This window comes from Phasianus colchicus, chromosome 7, assembly GCF_987193195.1.
Source record: "Phasianus colchicus chromosome 7, bPhaCol1.hap1.1, whole genome shotgun sequence".
Classification (NCBI taxonomy): domain Eukaryota; kingdom Metazoa; phylum Chordata; class Aves; order Galliformes; family Phasianidae; genus Phasianus; species Phasianus colchicus.
This window is the reverse complement of record NC_143442.1, coordinates 11,844,428-11,860,491: the sequence shown is the minus strand read 5'-3', so window position 1 is coordinate 11,860,491 and position 16,064 is coordinate 11,844,428. Positions and strand designations below refer to the sequence as shown.

Sequence of the window (16,064 nt, the reverse complement as noted above, 5' to 3'; positions counted from 1 at the left end):
AAAAGCAGTGCAGTGTTTCTTTAATGTGCTACATAGAACAGATGGTGAAAGGCTGTTGGGTTTTTATATCATGGGGTCAAACTTTATAAGAGTATACATTTTCCCCGTGCTTGTTACCTGAAAGTGATATCACTTATCCAGGCCTTCCCAGGATTCATTTGCCTCTGAAATGGCAGGCAGGGGTTTGGGGTTAGTGAGATTTCCCTGGTACCTGTGGCACGTGGCTGTGGGCAGCACCATTCATTGCATGTGAGATGAAGGAATTGGCCCCAAAAGATGTCTTCCTTCCTTCCAGTAATTCTTAATGCTATTCAAATCCAGTGAAGCACTTTTTCTAATGTTGTGACATTTCTTTTTGTTGCTTTTTTCTTGTGTAGCGCTTCTAGCAGATGGTTACTTGGAGCAGAAGTGTCCACGTAACATTTGGGTTTTCTCCTGAAAAATGACAAGAATCAGCTCCCACCCAGTGACCTGTTACAAGTCTGCCAGCAAAATCAGAAGTTAATTTTAATTAATTTATTAAATTAAGGCCCTAGTGATGGGCCCACAACTGGATCTCTGAGGAGCTCAGCAGTGCTCCCGTGTGCCATTCCCAGAGGTGTGCAGAATCCCTCCAATGACACAGCCCTAATTTCCGAGGATCGTTGCAAAGCAAACTCAGTTTCATACAGGTTATGACCTCTTGTTTGAGTGCTCAGAGATTTGTGACCTACTTCATGACTGAGCTTTTTGTTTGCTTTTAGCTCTTTGGATGGAGAAACTAAGAAGTAAGATAAGTACCGATAAGTACAAATGTTTATTTTTAACACTTGCTTCTCAGTGTAACTAACTGCAGTTTTCTTGCTTTTTTTCCTGACCCTCACTAGGTCTCCCATACCTTGCTATGAAGTATTGAGAGGAAATTAAATCTCTGAAACTCAGTCAGTAGTCCGTAGCTTAGAATAATGCTGTGTATTGTCACTGGCTAAACTGATTTAAGCTTTACCATATCTATGGGGAAGAAAGGAGAAAAAAGCAGATATTTTCTCTGCTCTGTCTCTTAATCCACCTTTCTCTATACTAATCTGAAGATGAGCTTATGAATGGCCAGTAAGGAGGCCAGGGCTCAGTGACAGACTGCCGAGCATCTGGTCTCTATCTGCTGTATATCACAAATATTTTGAACCTCATCACAGCAGCATGTTGGGTTCCTAAACTGTAAATAATTATTTCCGTAAGGCCTTGTTTCAGCTTTAACAAAACATCATTTTCTATCCCAACTGTTGTCCTAGAGTAAGCCTAGATAGGCAAATTAAATGCTACAGCAGGATGGGCACTGTTGTGAAGCCATGCTTTGGGGTTATTTTTTGCTAGAAAGAAAGCACAGCACTGCTGTTGTACCAGGTCATAGTGAATTTTCCCCAGATCACATTTTCCCTCTTCCTAAAATCACAGAAGTGCCAGCAATTGAGCTGTAACACACATTGCCTTTAGCGTGTTTTAAGGCAAGGGTAACAGCAAACGGACCTCAAAGAGTCTGGGTAAAAAGGACCTGATGGGAACACAGCCCTGAGACTTCACTGAGACTGTTCTGATGCTCATTTTGCTTTGTCTACATAAAATCTCCAAGACAGACCCTGATGTATTTACTTTGTCATGTGAGAAGGGCTGTGCAGAAGTACTGGTCTGGCTCTCCTGCACCAGAAGGTAAAAGGATGCCAGCTTGTTTACTAGCAGGTGTTGCACAATGCACAACACAGCTTAGGAAAGGGGCTGGCAGGCTCTGTGGGAGCCACGCCATTCAGTGCTTCCCCAGCTGGCTGGGTCAGAGCCTTGCATAACGACAGGATAATAATGCTTATCTGTGATAGTATTTGAACTGTAAATATCATTAAAAATAGGATCTACTGTACTTTTTTTCCAGTTAGGTACACAATTTTTTTTCCCAAGGTACAGTATAAAAGGAAAAAAGACTAATTGCATTGGCGTATATGGTTCACTGATCTTTATATTTCATGGCTCTTGGTAAACCTTTCGTTCATTGGGTAATTACGTGATACAGTTGCACAGGAGTAATAACAGCATAGGAGCAGACTTGCTTTATCCTCTGCCACGCAGCTCCCAGAAGGATGCTGCTTTAAAGTCAGTGCAGTTACTCTAGTGGGAAATGCACTACTCTCATCTGTGCACCACACAGATGTATAGATAGAGCAACACTATCACTGCTTTGTTTTAAAGACTTTGTTTTACGCTGAGTCTTCAAATTTATGTTATTTGACTCAATAAATGTTTGATGGTCTCAGTGTAGCATCTAGTGGAGAAAGGGTAAATAACAGAAAAAAAAAAAAAAAAGAAAGCAGAAACATGCTTTTAACCCTGTGCATTGCAGGATTCGCTGCCACCAATCTTGCTTGTCTTGCATTCGCATTCACTGCTGTCTCCAGTCTAAGGACAGACCCCAAGCTGCTGTACCATGGACTCTGCCCTAACCCCTGCCAGACCAGAGCTGTCAGGGATGTGGGATGTGGCGGAGGACAGTCCTGACAAAAGGTATGTGGGGAGAAAAAGAAAGCTTTATTTTCAATAACGAAGAACTTAGCAGAGTAAAGAACGGGAGGTTTGTTTTACAATTACTTTATTCAGATGTTATTGGGACTTGATTATGTGGATATTGTCTTTAGTATCTTATGGGGAGGTGAACAAAGGAGCACAAATCCATTCACCAAAACCTGCCTCTGGGCACAGCTGATGGTGGAGAGTCCTCTGGAAGCAACACTGCTGCAGAAGGGATCCAGCTAGGAAACTAATAATGGGGTTGCAGAGCCAGTTCCTCATGATATGGAATGGAAATCTGCTGCCTTGGGCAGAAATACAAAGTAGATGGTAAATATATGCCTCATTAAGGGTAGCTCCAGAGAACACTGTGATTAATCCCAAATTATCAGAGACGCAATTTCTTTGCAGAATTCCAAGTGCCACCACTGATCCACATTGGCAAGCTGTTACAGAAGCATCTGTGCCAGCCTAGTGGCACTGACCAGTATGTAGCACAAGATTCGAGTGTTACTGTGTTTGTCCTCACTAAATCTTCTAAGCAAGATGGTGAAGTGTTCAGATATGTTTACTCCTTCATCCCTTGAGTAGGATGCCAGCCAGGAGAGGTAAGGTAGGGGTTCTTATTTTCCTGTCTTGGTGCAGGGAGAGCCTTTGATCAGGGAGGCTCTTGGGATCATCTCTTGCAGTGCCTTTCAGCCTTTCCCTAATTACTCAGTGTTTTCCTGCTGGTGGTCCCACCCTGTGGCTCCAGCACAATCAGGAGGACACTCCTGTTTTCTGAGAACTGAGGAAAGAGCAGCAGGCACCAACAAAAAACTATCTCCCATGGTCAAGTAAGTAGCATGGGTTGAGGCAGGAAGATACAGACCCCAGGTTTTTACTTGGTTATGTGGAAAGGAATTTCTTCTTGTAAACTTTTATCTATCCCAAAGATGACTTGAGAGTTTGGCAACACTCTTGCCAAAGCCAAAATTATTCCCGAATTGTGAAATACAAAATATATTTGCATTTTAATTTGCATTCTGTTTTTTTTTTTTTTTTTTTTTTTTTTTACTTTCGTATTTCGAAGTCCCCACGACTCCTACGACTAGAAACATGAAAATTATTCTTATCATCAGTACTACTGCTGCTCGTAACAATAATACATAAAAGCTAAGATTCTTAGATAATAAACAAATTTCATGAGCTGTGAGCAGCATGAGAGAGATGCTGTAAGAATGGAGAGTTCAGATTGGATAAAAGCCACATTAAAACTGGAACTAATTGGTCGCCTCATTGTTGGTGTTGCTGGAGAGATGAAGCGATGAGCCACCCTGTCCTCAGTGTGTGGTCTCTTTGTGGCTGAGCCAGATAGGTGCAGGTAGAATAGTAGTGTGAGTGCACTACAGTGCTATCTCCACATTTTTTAACTCAGGCTATGATTAGTGGGGCTGACACTCCACCATTGACTTCTCTGTGCCTGTATCCCTGCTAACCCAGAAACTGACATGTGCCTGTGCTGAGGATCTATTCAGGGTGCTATCCAGGTAGCAGCCAGTGGCTCTCTGGTCCTCTTCTCTGCTGGCTGTTTCTGAGACAGGACATCATCTGGTATGCTCTATCCGTACTACTTTCAGGCTACATGTACTTATTAAATCAGAAGGAACACATGCAACCATTTTGCTGTCTTGATTTGCAAACAAGTTTTTTATCCCCTGATTTGAAAATGCAGAGCTGAATTGTGTGTAATTGATGGCACTTTGTATTACAGTTAGTCTGGCTAATTCCCATCCAATCAGCCCAAACCTTCTAGCAAATTTTGTTATTTTATAACATGAACTCTGGGATTACCTCAGTAAGCCAGAAAGTGAGCATTCTGTGAATCAAGAATTCAGAACGAGCTGTACCATTCCTGGAAGAACCGGTCAAAATCTCTCTTGACAATTTTAATTATTTTGCAGTGGGGCCAGCGTGTGGGTGTACCAGGAAGCAGTTTGCACACATTTTGTTTAGCTGAATTGCTGCTGTGCCCTCTTTTGTGTCTTTCTTAGGAAAGGTCAAATTTGGCAGTTTTCTGTACCACAAGGAGATCATTAATGCAAGGTGAAAGCAAACCACAACACTCAATAAACACTTTTATTTTTCTCTTTGGAGATATTAAATTGTAAAAAAACACTTATTTTTGAAATATATCACGCTACACTACAGCAAAGAACAATGCTTTTAGGGCCGGGCTTGCGTGTCTGACTATGTATTACACTGGGGAAAAGCCTTTTGCCAGTGCCTGCTGTTGGCAGACAATGTAGACCTCAAAACCTCAACAGTGGATGTGCTGGGCAGCAAGAGGTGACATATGGTCCCTCTGTGTTTCAGATGAGTGAATTCTGTACAAACTTTTGTAAAGACGCCTGTGAAAGGCCAAAGAAACCAAACACTTCAGTATTTTTTTGTAATCCCTTGCAATAAAAGGTGAAGAAAAGACAGGGCAGCCATTTTCTCTGTCCCTCTTCTATATGTATTCCTGTTTCTCAAAAGGTTCCCTGATGCAACTTGCAACTGAGCTGAAATATGAAAACTGCCCATCTGGAAGCCTGAACTCATTGTGGCACTTTCCTTTCAGAACGAAACCAACAAAAGCAGTTTCTTTACAAAGGTGGAATGTGTGTTCCTTATCTACATGGGCTGCATCGACTTACAGAATATGGTGCAGCCTTTGCTCAGTAAGGGAGATCTTAGCAACAGAAATGTAAATAGCATTGAGTGCAGAACGCTGTGACCTGGGCAAAGGCACTGTCTTCTTTAAAGTCGCTGCTCTGTAACTTCTGGCTCTGAAAGAGAACCGTCTCAAATTCCTGAAAGGTTCTTAGAGTTCAGCCAGATAAAGTGCTGGGGCTTCTCAATAGAGGCACTTACAGAAGGAGGAGAAGAATTAAAAATTAAAGCCTGTAATTGCCATGCTTGAGCTGCTCATTTCAGAATACTCTTTTTTAGTTTATTTGTAACTACAAAAAGAAATCAATAGCAGAATGGAGCTAATTCCTTACAAGTTGAGCCCATCAGTACTTTTCTGCTTTCTCACTCCTTTCCAATATTCCAGACTCCAGGACTACCTGGAAAATAGATGACAAATTCTCATTTATCATATTTTCATTGAAATCATATCTGATGCAGGGAAGATGAACTGGGAACAATTACTCATATCTGATGTGAATTCATGGTAAGAAGTTGTAAAGCAAGAGGCTTCAGTGGCAATTGGTAGCTAGGTTGCTTAATGAGGGACCTAGAAAAGGCAAAAACTATTTTAAAGCACAACATAGCTCAAACCAAAGTTATAGGCTTGCTGCTGAAATTACTGGGTGAGGTTCTTTGGGCTAAATCAAACTAAATGGGCTACATGTAACTAAATGGGCACTTTGGGCTTTAAATCTATGAAAGTGGCTTGCCTAAAATAAGATCATTGCGGATCTCATCTCAAAACTTTGATCCAATGCTTTTTAAGGTTCTAAAAGTGTTTACCTGATGTTTCATTCACTGCGGCTTCTTGTGTCCAATATTCACATTTTAGGGCACAATAGGAAGCAAAAGGCATAAGGCATAAGTTCTGCTCAGGCCATAGTGTGAGGTCATTGCCTGCTGGTTGCTAACGTTCCTTGGCAGTTCTACTGTTTCTATTTGGAAAAGATTTAATGCTTCAAAATATTTTTTGGCCTCTTTTATGATGGTTTTATATTTAACCTGCCAGAGTGTGTGCTGTTCCTGTTTTGGACAGAAGCAGAAAATACCAGTATCACACCAGTGGATGCACAGATGACATTCACAAAAGGCTCAGGTATGTGCAGTGTGTGTATGGAAATGCAGCCTTGTGGTGCTTGGATGCACATTAAGGCAAAGGAGTTTGTTGAGAGCTGGCTGGAGAAAAGAAAAAAAAAGAAGGCTTTGCAAAACATGGTCTAGGTGCTATAGCTACTTATGTTCCCTTCAGCTTTCATTCTCAGTGTATTCCTGGAAAGTTATCTATCTCTTAAATTTATGTTTCAAGAGAAATACAGGCAGCCTCCAAACATGCAGCAAGTTTATTAACACAAATGATTATTACCTTGCACTGTACCAGCTCACGTGGAGCCTTGTTGTACCAGTATTGCACGAACGTGAAGTGAAAGTTGGTCCCTGCCCCAAACAAGAAATGATTCTGTCCCCACAGCTTACACAGCGCTTTGCTGAGCAAGCACTCCGAGTATTTCTGACACTGCTGCATTCTGACAGCAATCCCAAAGCCATGTTCAAGCAGGAGCTTGCCTGCCGCACACACGCCAGCGGCACGCGCCGTGTGGGATCTGGCCAATCTGGCTGCAGGGCTGTGCCTGTGCCCCTCGGGTTTCAGTGAGCAAGGCGTGCGTGCCTCAGTGTTGTGCTGAATCAGGGTCCCACTGTATAGAAAGTGCATCTGCCATTAAACATACATCATACTTGCTTTTAGTGCTAAGATTAAGTGTCTTGTCTCATGCCCCTTTCCCAGCTAAACTCCATTTGTGGTGAGAGTCATTCATCTTGAATTGCTTTAATGCAGTGTTTAAGTGTGTCAGCGTGGCAACAAAGCAGTTTGCATTTGGTGTTTCAGTGAGACATTAAAAATCCCATTCACATTTTTAGTATGCGTTTCTCTCACATAAATTACCACAGCTTGGTTGGCAGGTCCTGAGTGAGTAATAAGGGTTTTGGCACAAACACATACCACAGATCTGCTAAGTAAAGGAAAATCTTTTGTTTGTTCCTACTTTTATACCAGAGTTGTGAGGCTTAACTTCTAGCAAATGTTTTCACTTGTGCTTACTGGCAGTACCTTACTGCTCATTAAGATAACAGATCCCCCCAAAACGTAGCAGTGATGGTACAGATCCATCCCCATGCACCTGTGTGCGTATGAAGATGTGGCCATTTGAACCAGCTATGCAGCAGGCACCTTTTATGGCAGATTGTAGCAAAAAAAAATGTGCTCTTTTATGTGAGAGCAACCCCTGAAAGAGGAGCGAGCTGAATGCAGATCTTACATGTGAAAGGAATGTGTTCTCTTTCTGGTAAACAATGACAGAGTCATGCTGCAGTCTGCTTGCTTTCTTTCATTCATGATTCTGGGACGCGGTCACTCAGTGTTTAACACATAACAAGTCGTAATTCTGCAGTTTTCCTGAGCTGAAGTCCACGTTGCAAGGTGAGTGCAATGTCTGTACACTAGTATCTTGCCTTGCCATTTTGCTCTATTTGTGCTGTAAGGTCATGAACTGGAAAATTAACTTGGTGTCTATTTTTAAAGCACTCAGAACTCTTGCAGTGTAGGCCTGACCTGAGCACTTAGCAGGACTCTTCCACTGACTTTGAATGGAGCCCTCTGTCAGCGATGCATGTCGGGGCTAATCAGGTAATGTGAGGAAACAGCTGCAAAGTGCCCAGCCTTCAGGATCTGTGTGTCTCACCCATTTCGTGTCCCTTTAGCAAAACGTGTCTGTTAGCAACAGCTTGAAGTTACATTTGCTAAGTAAACACTATGCAGTTCTGCAGTTACTTTGAGTGCTTTGGGTTGTTTCTCTGTTACGCTGTATAAAATATTGCTGTTCTCAAACTGAACACTGCAGTACATGTGTCATGATCCAGGTATGAGTAAGGAATTATACAAAAAATGTGAGAGCTGCACTTTGAAGCTTATATGCAAATGGATTAAAACATATCTATGCAACCTGTGAATAAATGCACGATCTGAAGGAGAAATTTCAAGAAACCAAGGCAACTCTGCAGCTAAGGATCCCTAATGCACAGGATAACGTATCCTGCCTGCTGCTGCTGCTGGCAGTATTTCAGAGCTGCAGAATTTGGACACTGGATGTGCCTGGATTCAAACACAATGGGTTTGTCAGTACAACTACGGGCCATGGGGCAATCCTGTGCCTCGGTGCTGGAGAATGGGGGCAGCTGGGAGCTGGGATTATTAGCCGAGTAAAACAAAGGGGTCTGGCTGCTTTCTAGAAATAAATTGGGAGTAAACACCCAGAGAGGAGGGCTACGGAAGCAAAGGAAGAGAACTGGCACAAGAACAAATGGGTGTGAAATGAGCGGGAATAAATTTAGGCTGGAAACATAGAGGTTTCCAAACTTCAAAAGGATGCGATTTTAGAAAGCTTCCTAATTAGAAGAGTGCATGCAAACTCCCATAGCATTATTATGCATTCGCTATTTAGGAATTTAATTGTGAAATCCAACAACTCGTTCCCTACGTGCCCATTACTTGGTCAAGTTGTGAAAGGCTGTGCTTTAATAAATGGAGATTAAAGAGATTTCTAACCAACCCCGTTTACGCGTATTATAAATGATCGCAGCGCTCTGTACAACAGCTGCGGGGTGAGGCCGGGCGGCCAACGCCGCGGTACCCCGTTAGGACGGACCCGCTGCCCCCATCTCCTCCCGCCGTGCGCACCGCCAGGAAGGCAGCCCAGAGCCCCGCGGGCAGCGGGACGCCATCGGGAGCGCCGCGGGCAGCGCAGGGCACTGAGCAGGGACTGAGCTCCGGGCAGCGCAGCACGCCACGGCACACCGCTCGTGACTGACAGCTCCTACGGCCAATCCGCGCTCCAGCACGGAAAAGCCGCACCGCCTACCTCGATTGATGGTAGACTCACCCAATCACTTTGCTGAACAGACACCCAGCCCCGCCCTCCCCCTTACAGATGGAGCAGCTCGGCCAATCACAAAGAGGGTGCGCGACAAACTCTCGCGAGTTTTCGTAGCTTACCCCCTCGTTTCCAACCCCCCCGTCCCACTCTGCCGGCCGCCAGCTAGTGACTGCGCAGCCGCCATGTTGGTTGCTATGCTGCCGCTGCTGGCCGCATGAGGCGGGAGGGCGGCCGCACGGGGAGGCGGCGCCGATCCTCCTCCCGCTCCCCCCTCACTCCCCCGCCCGCTCCCCCACCGGCAGGCAGGGCGCCTCGGCACGGCCCCGCCGCCTGCCCGCCGCATCCCGGCTGCCGCTCCTCGTGAAGCGGCGCCGTGTCCCGTGTGAGGGGCGCTCGGCCGTGAGGAGCGGCGGAGCGAGAGGCCGGACGGGGCTCCGCCGCTTTCCCTCCCTCCCTCTCGGGCTTCCCCGTCCCTCCCCCCGCCCCTCAGCCGGTCCCTCGGCCCAGCCGCCGCAGTACGATGTGGTCCTCGCCGCTGCGGCTGGGCGCGGGGCGGCTGCTGCGGCTGCGGGCGCCGTTGCCGAGGCCGCGGCCGGGCCGGGCGCTGCGGGGGATCTGAAAGCGGTGCGGTGCGGGGCGTGCGCGTCTCAGCGCGTGCCCGGGCGCGCCCCCGCGGCGGGGGTCGCGGGGCAGCGGCGGCGAGCGCAGCCCCCGCGCCTCTCTCCTCCGCGCTCCCGCGGCCGCCCCCTTCCCCGCTCCATCTGCAAGGACGTGGCTGTTATATGAAGGTAAGGCTGGCGGGGGGCCGCGCGACGCCGTCACCCCCAGCGAAATCCGCCTCCCCTCCCTCGCCGTTGCGGCTCCTGCGGCTGGGGGCCCTGCGGGACGGCGGCGGAGCGGCCGCGGCCGATTTACAGCCCGAAAGTTGGCATCGCTGCGCTTTCTAGGCACACGCAGGCACGTTGCTCCGGATAGGGACGGGGAAGCGCGGTCGTCGCGTGGCTCCGGTCCGTTTTGCCGTCTCTCCCTCCAGCAGAAGGGTTGTATAACCAACCGCACGTACCCGGCTGAGGGACGCCGCTCTCCTCCCGCACTCCCCGGCAGCCGCTGCCGGAACGCGGTGCCTGCCGTGTAGGCGAAGCGCTGGCAGCGCCGCTCCGTGCCAAGACGTGCGCGCGGCTCAGCTGTGCGGCACACGCGGCTGAACTTCGCGCTGCCGTCTGCGCCCCGCGAGGCTTCGGGGTGGCCGCGCCGTGGTTGTTTCGGCTGGGACGCGGAAAACATTTGGGTCGCTTGTGTATTACAGAGGTGCTAATGGGTTTCAGCTGGAGGTTCGCTGTCGGAGGGCGGCGTGCGCACGGATTTCTCGTCCGCGGGTATCTGCCGCCCTGAGCTCGACTCGGTGCGCGTGGGGGGGCACCGTGCCGGCCGTGTGCTGGAGGCAGAGCGCTGCTTTCTGCTCCTGCAGCCGCCGCTGCTTTCGCGCACACGCAGACATCCGTGCGTTCGTCACGCCGCCGATGTGTGCTGCAGGGGCACGTGAACGAGATTAGAATTGGCGAAACTGGCCTCTTGTTAGATGTGGATATTGAAGGGAAGTTCTGCGGTTCATTGCCCGAATGTAAAATACTCCGTATCGTAATCTTACGGATGCCGTTTTTTCCACAGTGGATTTCTTGCTTCACTGACCTAAAAAGTTGTTTTTACATCTTGGCAGAACTTGATTTGCGCTGTGTTGATAAAATATGGTTCTGGGTGATGAGCTAACATGCACGTGTTTGTTTGCATTTCCCAGGCACGTTTAGGCTGTGTGAACTCAGAAATGTAAGTGTTGGTCTGATACCTGAAGATAACTTTGTTGTCATTGCAGTTTCTTGTTGGTATAGTTTTTATTTTATGCTTTTATTTGTGGGTTGTTTTTAAACTCAAGTAAGCATTGAAATATAATTGTGTTTTCTTCAAAAGCAGAAGTACGTTAATATTTTACCTCCTTGTACATTTTCCTTGTCTATGCTATGAAGTTTGCTTGCAGTAAGATCCACCTCCTTAGGATTTACTTTGGTGATTATTTCTTGTTCAGTACAGTTTTCCATGTAAAGTGTGGCAACAAATGAGATGTTTAAATTCTGTTGTCCTGCTAAAGCCTAATTTAGGTTGTGCATAGCGATATTGATTGAACACCCCTGCTAAAAATACTGCCAGGGCTGGGTATGCTCATAGTGTTGTCACAGGGGAGCGGAGGCTGTGCTGGGTGTCTGGGAGCAGAACGAAGGGCTGATTGTTTGCAGCTATGTCTGTAAAACACACCGGTAGAAGCAAAATCCTGTAATCTTCCAAGTAATTCTAGCTGCTCTGTTGAGTGGGTGAACTCCCTGTTAATGAGCAGAGTTCATTTGGTACTACTTACATGTCATTTCCATTAATATATTTTGAAAATAAGGTAAGCCAATACCTATGTGCATCACTTGGCTCTGTTCCTGCAGTGACCCCTGGCTGGGCAGAGGGACCAGCAGCAGGAACCAGAGCCTGACCCTGCATTCTGTGGGCATTGCAGCAATGCTTACCAGGAGCACTGGCTGCCTGCGAGTGTCGTGTGCTCTGTTGGTAACCCCATGTGCATGTGGCGTGTCACACTGGCTTCCCTGAATGCAGAGTGCTGTGTAGTTGGCACCACAGCAGCCTGGGACAGGGCTGTTCTGTGAATGTGGGGGGTTTCTGAATGGCTTGTTCCTCTTTCATCCCGATGCTACTAGAAGATTCTGACTATTGTTTGGGGGCTGTGTCTCACTGGGACCTTGTTATCCCTGGTGAGTTATCTTAGAAATGCTTTACTGAGTGTACGCAGAAGTTCTCTGTCACTTTATGCTTGTATTTAGAAAGTGGAATATGTTCTACAAACATCTTCTGGAAAACTGAATGCAAATGGTAGGCTTGAGGAAACTGGAAGGGGTGGCGTGTCAGGATGGATCCCTTGTTCCTCACCTGTACCTGGGAGCAAAGCTGGAATACTTGCTTGCAGCACCCAGAGAGCTCTATGAGGCAGGGGTGCAGTGTCTTTTGAAAATAGGGGTGGATGAAAAGTGTTGCTCCAGCTTCTAAGTTTTTCAAAACAATTAAAACAATTAGTAGACGTGTGCCATTTTTCTTCTGTCACTGTTAGATTATTTCTCTTAAACTAATCGATTTTTGCTCTGTCTCCCTGAACCTTCCTGCTTCCATTGATTAGCTGCCCTGCTCCGCCACTGTTGTGCCCTGTCCTCTGGCAGCTTACCTTTGGTGACCATCACATGAACACGTGCCTTCACATCCTGGTTTTTGTGTCACATCTCTTCCATTCTCACCAATTGTAAGAGTGGTCAAGGAAGATGCTGTCAGCAGATGGTCAACTGTTTGTGTTTTAATACCTTGCTTTCCCTCTGGTGCTGCCACTTTTCTTGAAACGGTCTCACGGGTTTTATTGTGCTTCAGCCTAAACAACCATAAAAATAGTTTTTGTGTGTGCATAACATGGGTTTATTTGGAGTGGACAGAAGGAAGTGTGAAGGTAGTGCAAAAAGGGGAAGGTAGGATGCTGGGGCAGGAGGCAGAACAAAAAGAGCGCAGCAGCCGCTGATGGGTGACAGCAGGTCTCTGCTGTCTGGGCCAGCTGTTCTCATACGCTTATTTGGGTACAGAGCTGGTTTTCCTTTGGGGCTTGTAATCCATCAACACAGCACAAGATAGTTTATGCAGGTTTCTGAAAGCCTCTTGAATTTCCAATATTTTGAAAATTTCTGAAAGTAATCTGATACATTTTATTGTATAATTACATACCAGAATCTCCATTCTTATTTTGGAGAATATCACAATGTTGCTGTTCATCACTTACAATGTAATTACTTCAAGTTTACAGCAGTTACAGTGTTCACAGAAGTTTTATTGGTGTGTTGACATACAGGAACGAGATGCCCAGATGTGGTTGAGGAGGATATGGCTGTTTTGTTGTGGTCTGTGCAGATGGTGTGGGTTCTCCCACTGTGTTCTACAGAATGTTACCACTCACTGTCAGGTAAATCAGACAGGCACAACTAAATGACTTCTTGTCTGATTTGTGAGAATTGAACCAGCTTCTAATTCATCGGCTTTTGCACCTTTAGAAAAGAAATAGTAGGTGATGCAGTGAGACCTCTGTTTGCACGCTTGGCATTTGCAATTACTCCTTGGAGAAGTTGTAAGGTGGCTGTTGAATGACATGCAATTCTTTGTGAGTGGTTCTTGAGATACTGCCATCTCTGCTGCTCTATGAGGAAGGGAGAAGCAGCTGGTATCCATTCATAAATAAGCAGTCTTTTAATTAAGAGTACTTAGGATCTTTAATGAAGAACGCTTTAGGAAAGATTGTCAAACTGGGGAGTGAAACAACAGTTGCCACTGAAGGATTCTCAGGCCATCCATAAGATGGAGGCAATCAATGAAATGGATAATGCACTGTGATGATGTGTGTGCTCCCATTGCTGTTCTGGCCATCCCTCATCTTCTGCAGGGTCAGCTGCTGGGAGGAGGACTGAGCTGTTCTGTGTGACCAAAAGGATCTTCAAATGGAAATCAGTGCCTTGCTGCTTGAGATGAACATTTCCATACTTGAATTCTTTTAGTCTAGAATCGTGTTGGAGAAGATTCTGGTATCTTATCAACTTGGGATTTTTACCTTTAATAGTAAATAGTGATTTTTAATTTGAATGCTGAAAACCTTCTTAAAGCTGATGCTGCTTTTAGGATGTTCTGATGTGGAGGCTCTGCTTGTATGATATTTTGCTATTTTGTGTGATAATTTTCATAAACTGTTACTTAAAAAACAATCCTTTAAACATAGGCTCTTAGCATTCCTTTCATGGTGCTTAGTAGGACTAACGATGTAATACAGTTTGATTTTTGTGTGCGTTAACTGTGTGGGGGTTAAACGTATTTTGTGTCTAAAAGATTAGTAACTTTTAAAGTTGAATTCTGTAACTGCAACAGTGGCACTGCATCACTGTGATTCAAGTTACGCTACAAATATTTTTCTGATGGGAAAGTTGTTCTCAGATATGTCTAATCAATTTTATTTTTCAGTTTGTGTTTGTTATTATCTTCTTAAGATGGCATCAGTCAGGTTTAAAACCAGAAATGGAAGCTGTAGGAGACAGCTCTCCCTGTAAAGCAGAGCTGCTGCTGGGAGCAGATAGAAGCCTGCTGTGATGCTTTGTCTCTGAGACGTGGGAGCGTACTTTGTGTTGGGAGAAGGCTGCCACCAGGATTCCTGTCTTTCCTTTTACCAATGGAAGGTGGCTCTTGCAAGTAGTCAAGCGTGTGGATCTGATGCACTGAATAGCTGCGTTTTATAAAAGAACAGATTCGAGCGTGACATTCAGAAGCTTGTGCTCCCTCTTGTCTGTGCCAGTGGAGATCCAGGCTGGAACGTCATGGAGATTTTGTTACTTCCTCTGGCTCCTGAGGTTGAGAAACAGTTGCTTCCCTAACAGCACACAGAAATACACTGGTCAGTTGGAGTGCAGTTGTGTGTTACCAGCAGTGCTCCCAGGTCTGGATGAACAGATAATTTCCTGATGGTGTTTTGTCAGTATGTTGTCATAAGCCCTGCCAAACATTTGCAAGCCTGAGAAAATCATTGAATGTAACACTAAAAGTTGCTGCTAGAAGAAATAAGTGGTTCCAGTGAGTTGTGATAGTCCAACATGCAATGTTTATCTCAGGGTCAGAGGAAGATGCTTCGCAGATCGTGCAGCTGTGATTCGGTGCATGGCTTGGTGATTTTGCTTTAAGGAACTCAACAAAATCATTTTGGAGGGCAAAAACAGAGGATAAAAATGGGTTTTTGTCACTAGCTTTGTAGAGAAACCAGAAATGTTTGGGGTTTTTTTTTTGGAGGGAAGGACCTGCAGTCTTTCCTGGAAAAAAGTTGGCTTTGGAGGGAGTTAAAATCAATATCTGTCACTTTGTGTCTGTCTGTCTTGACACTTGCAACAAACTCCTTTAGTGTCTTCTGAAAAAGCAGTGTGATGTTTCAGTCTGTGTTATGTATGTGGGACTGAAGCTGGGCAGCACTGAGGGCGATGCCATTGCTGCTCTCAGGTCATCTTCTGCCGTCCAGCGGTGTGTCTGCACTGCTCTGGAGCTCTGTGTTGGATCTCTGAGCTGCATGTAGCCTCAGTGCTGCCCCTAATATGCTTTAGTCAGTTTGTTGCAGTGCCCCTGTTTAGAAAAGATGAAGTTCAGGAGCAAGGAGATGTATTAGTTATTTTTACTTCTTAAAAATGAAATTTTGTAGAAATTGGCATGTGCATTTTGAATCCTCGTAGCCTGTAGCTTCCATGCTGTGTACTTCTATTAAGGCTTTCTTTGAAGAGGTTTGCTGCTTTCTGGGGGAGGAAGGCTGCTGTTGGATTGATGCCTTTGTCTGCTTTACTACTTGCACACAAATGAGAATGTAGGTAGTTTTGGAAACCCTAATCTGCAAATAATACTTCTTGTGTTTAAGGTACACATGTTGCATAAACTGCATGGATGTGTTGGCTTTGTCTGAGCCTGGGTGATGGACCTGGGAAGCTGGGGAAGAAGGAGAATTTCCTTGCAGTGTTTATGAAAGGTAGAAGGTTTAGGAAAGCGCAGTTTCTATTTTTTGTTAAACGTCAACAAACCTCATTATCTCATGGGAGGTTTCTGCTGAAATACTGTGCTATATGCACCCATGGGAGGTGGAAACTAAAATCCAGAAGTGATTGAACAAGGGGGTAGGTCAATCAGCAATACGACAGACTGGTACCTTCCAGTTACTCTAGCATTTCTCTTGTTTCTGTGTTCTTGAATTGCGCTGTGTTTCGGTATGTGAACTTAAGAATTAATTTCATT

General features: G+C 45.7%; 1 protein-coding gene across 3 annotated transcripts in view; it reads left to right on the top strand.

Moving 5' to 3' along the window:
• The first annotated feature begins 9,316 nt into the window (after positions 1–9,316).
• Positions 9,317–16,064, top strand: part of PTPN4 (protein tyrosine phosphatase non-receptor type 4) — a 95,346-nt gene continuing 88,598 nt past the window's right edge. The window contains exon 1 of one of the 3 annotated variants that reach the window (XR_004166546.2): positions 9,317–9,964. The gene's annotated coding sequence lies outside the window, so the exon portion shown is untranslated. Of the gene's footprint in view, positions 9,965–10,563; positions 11,001–16,064 lie in introns of those variants that run through there. The other 2 variants (XM_031590605.2, XM_090143704.1) reach the window with 2 other exon arrangements.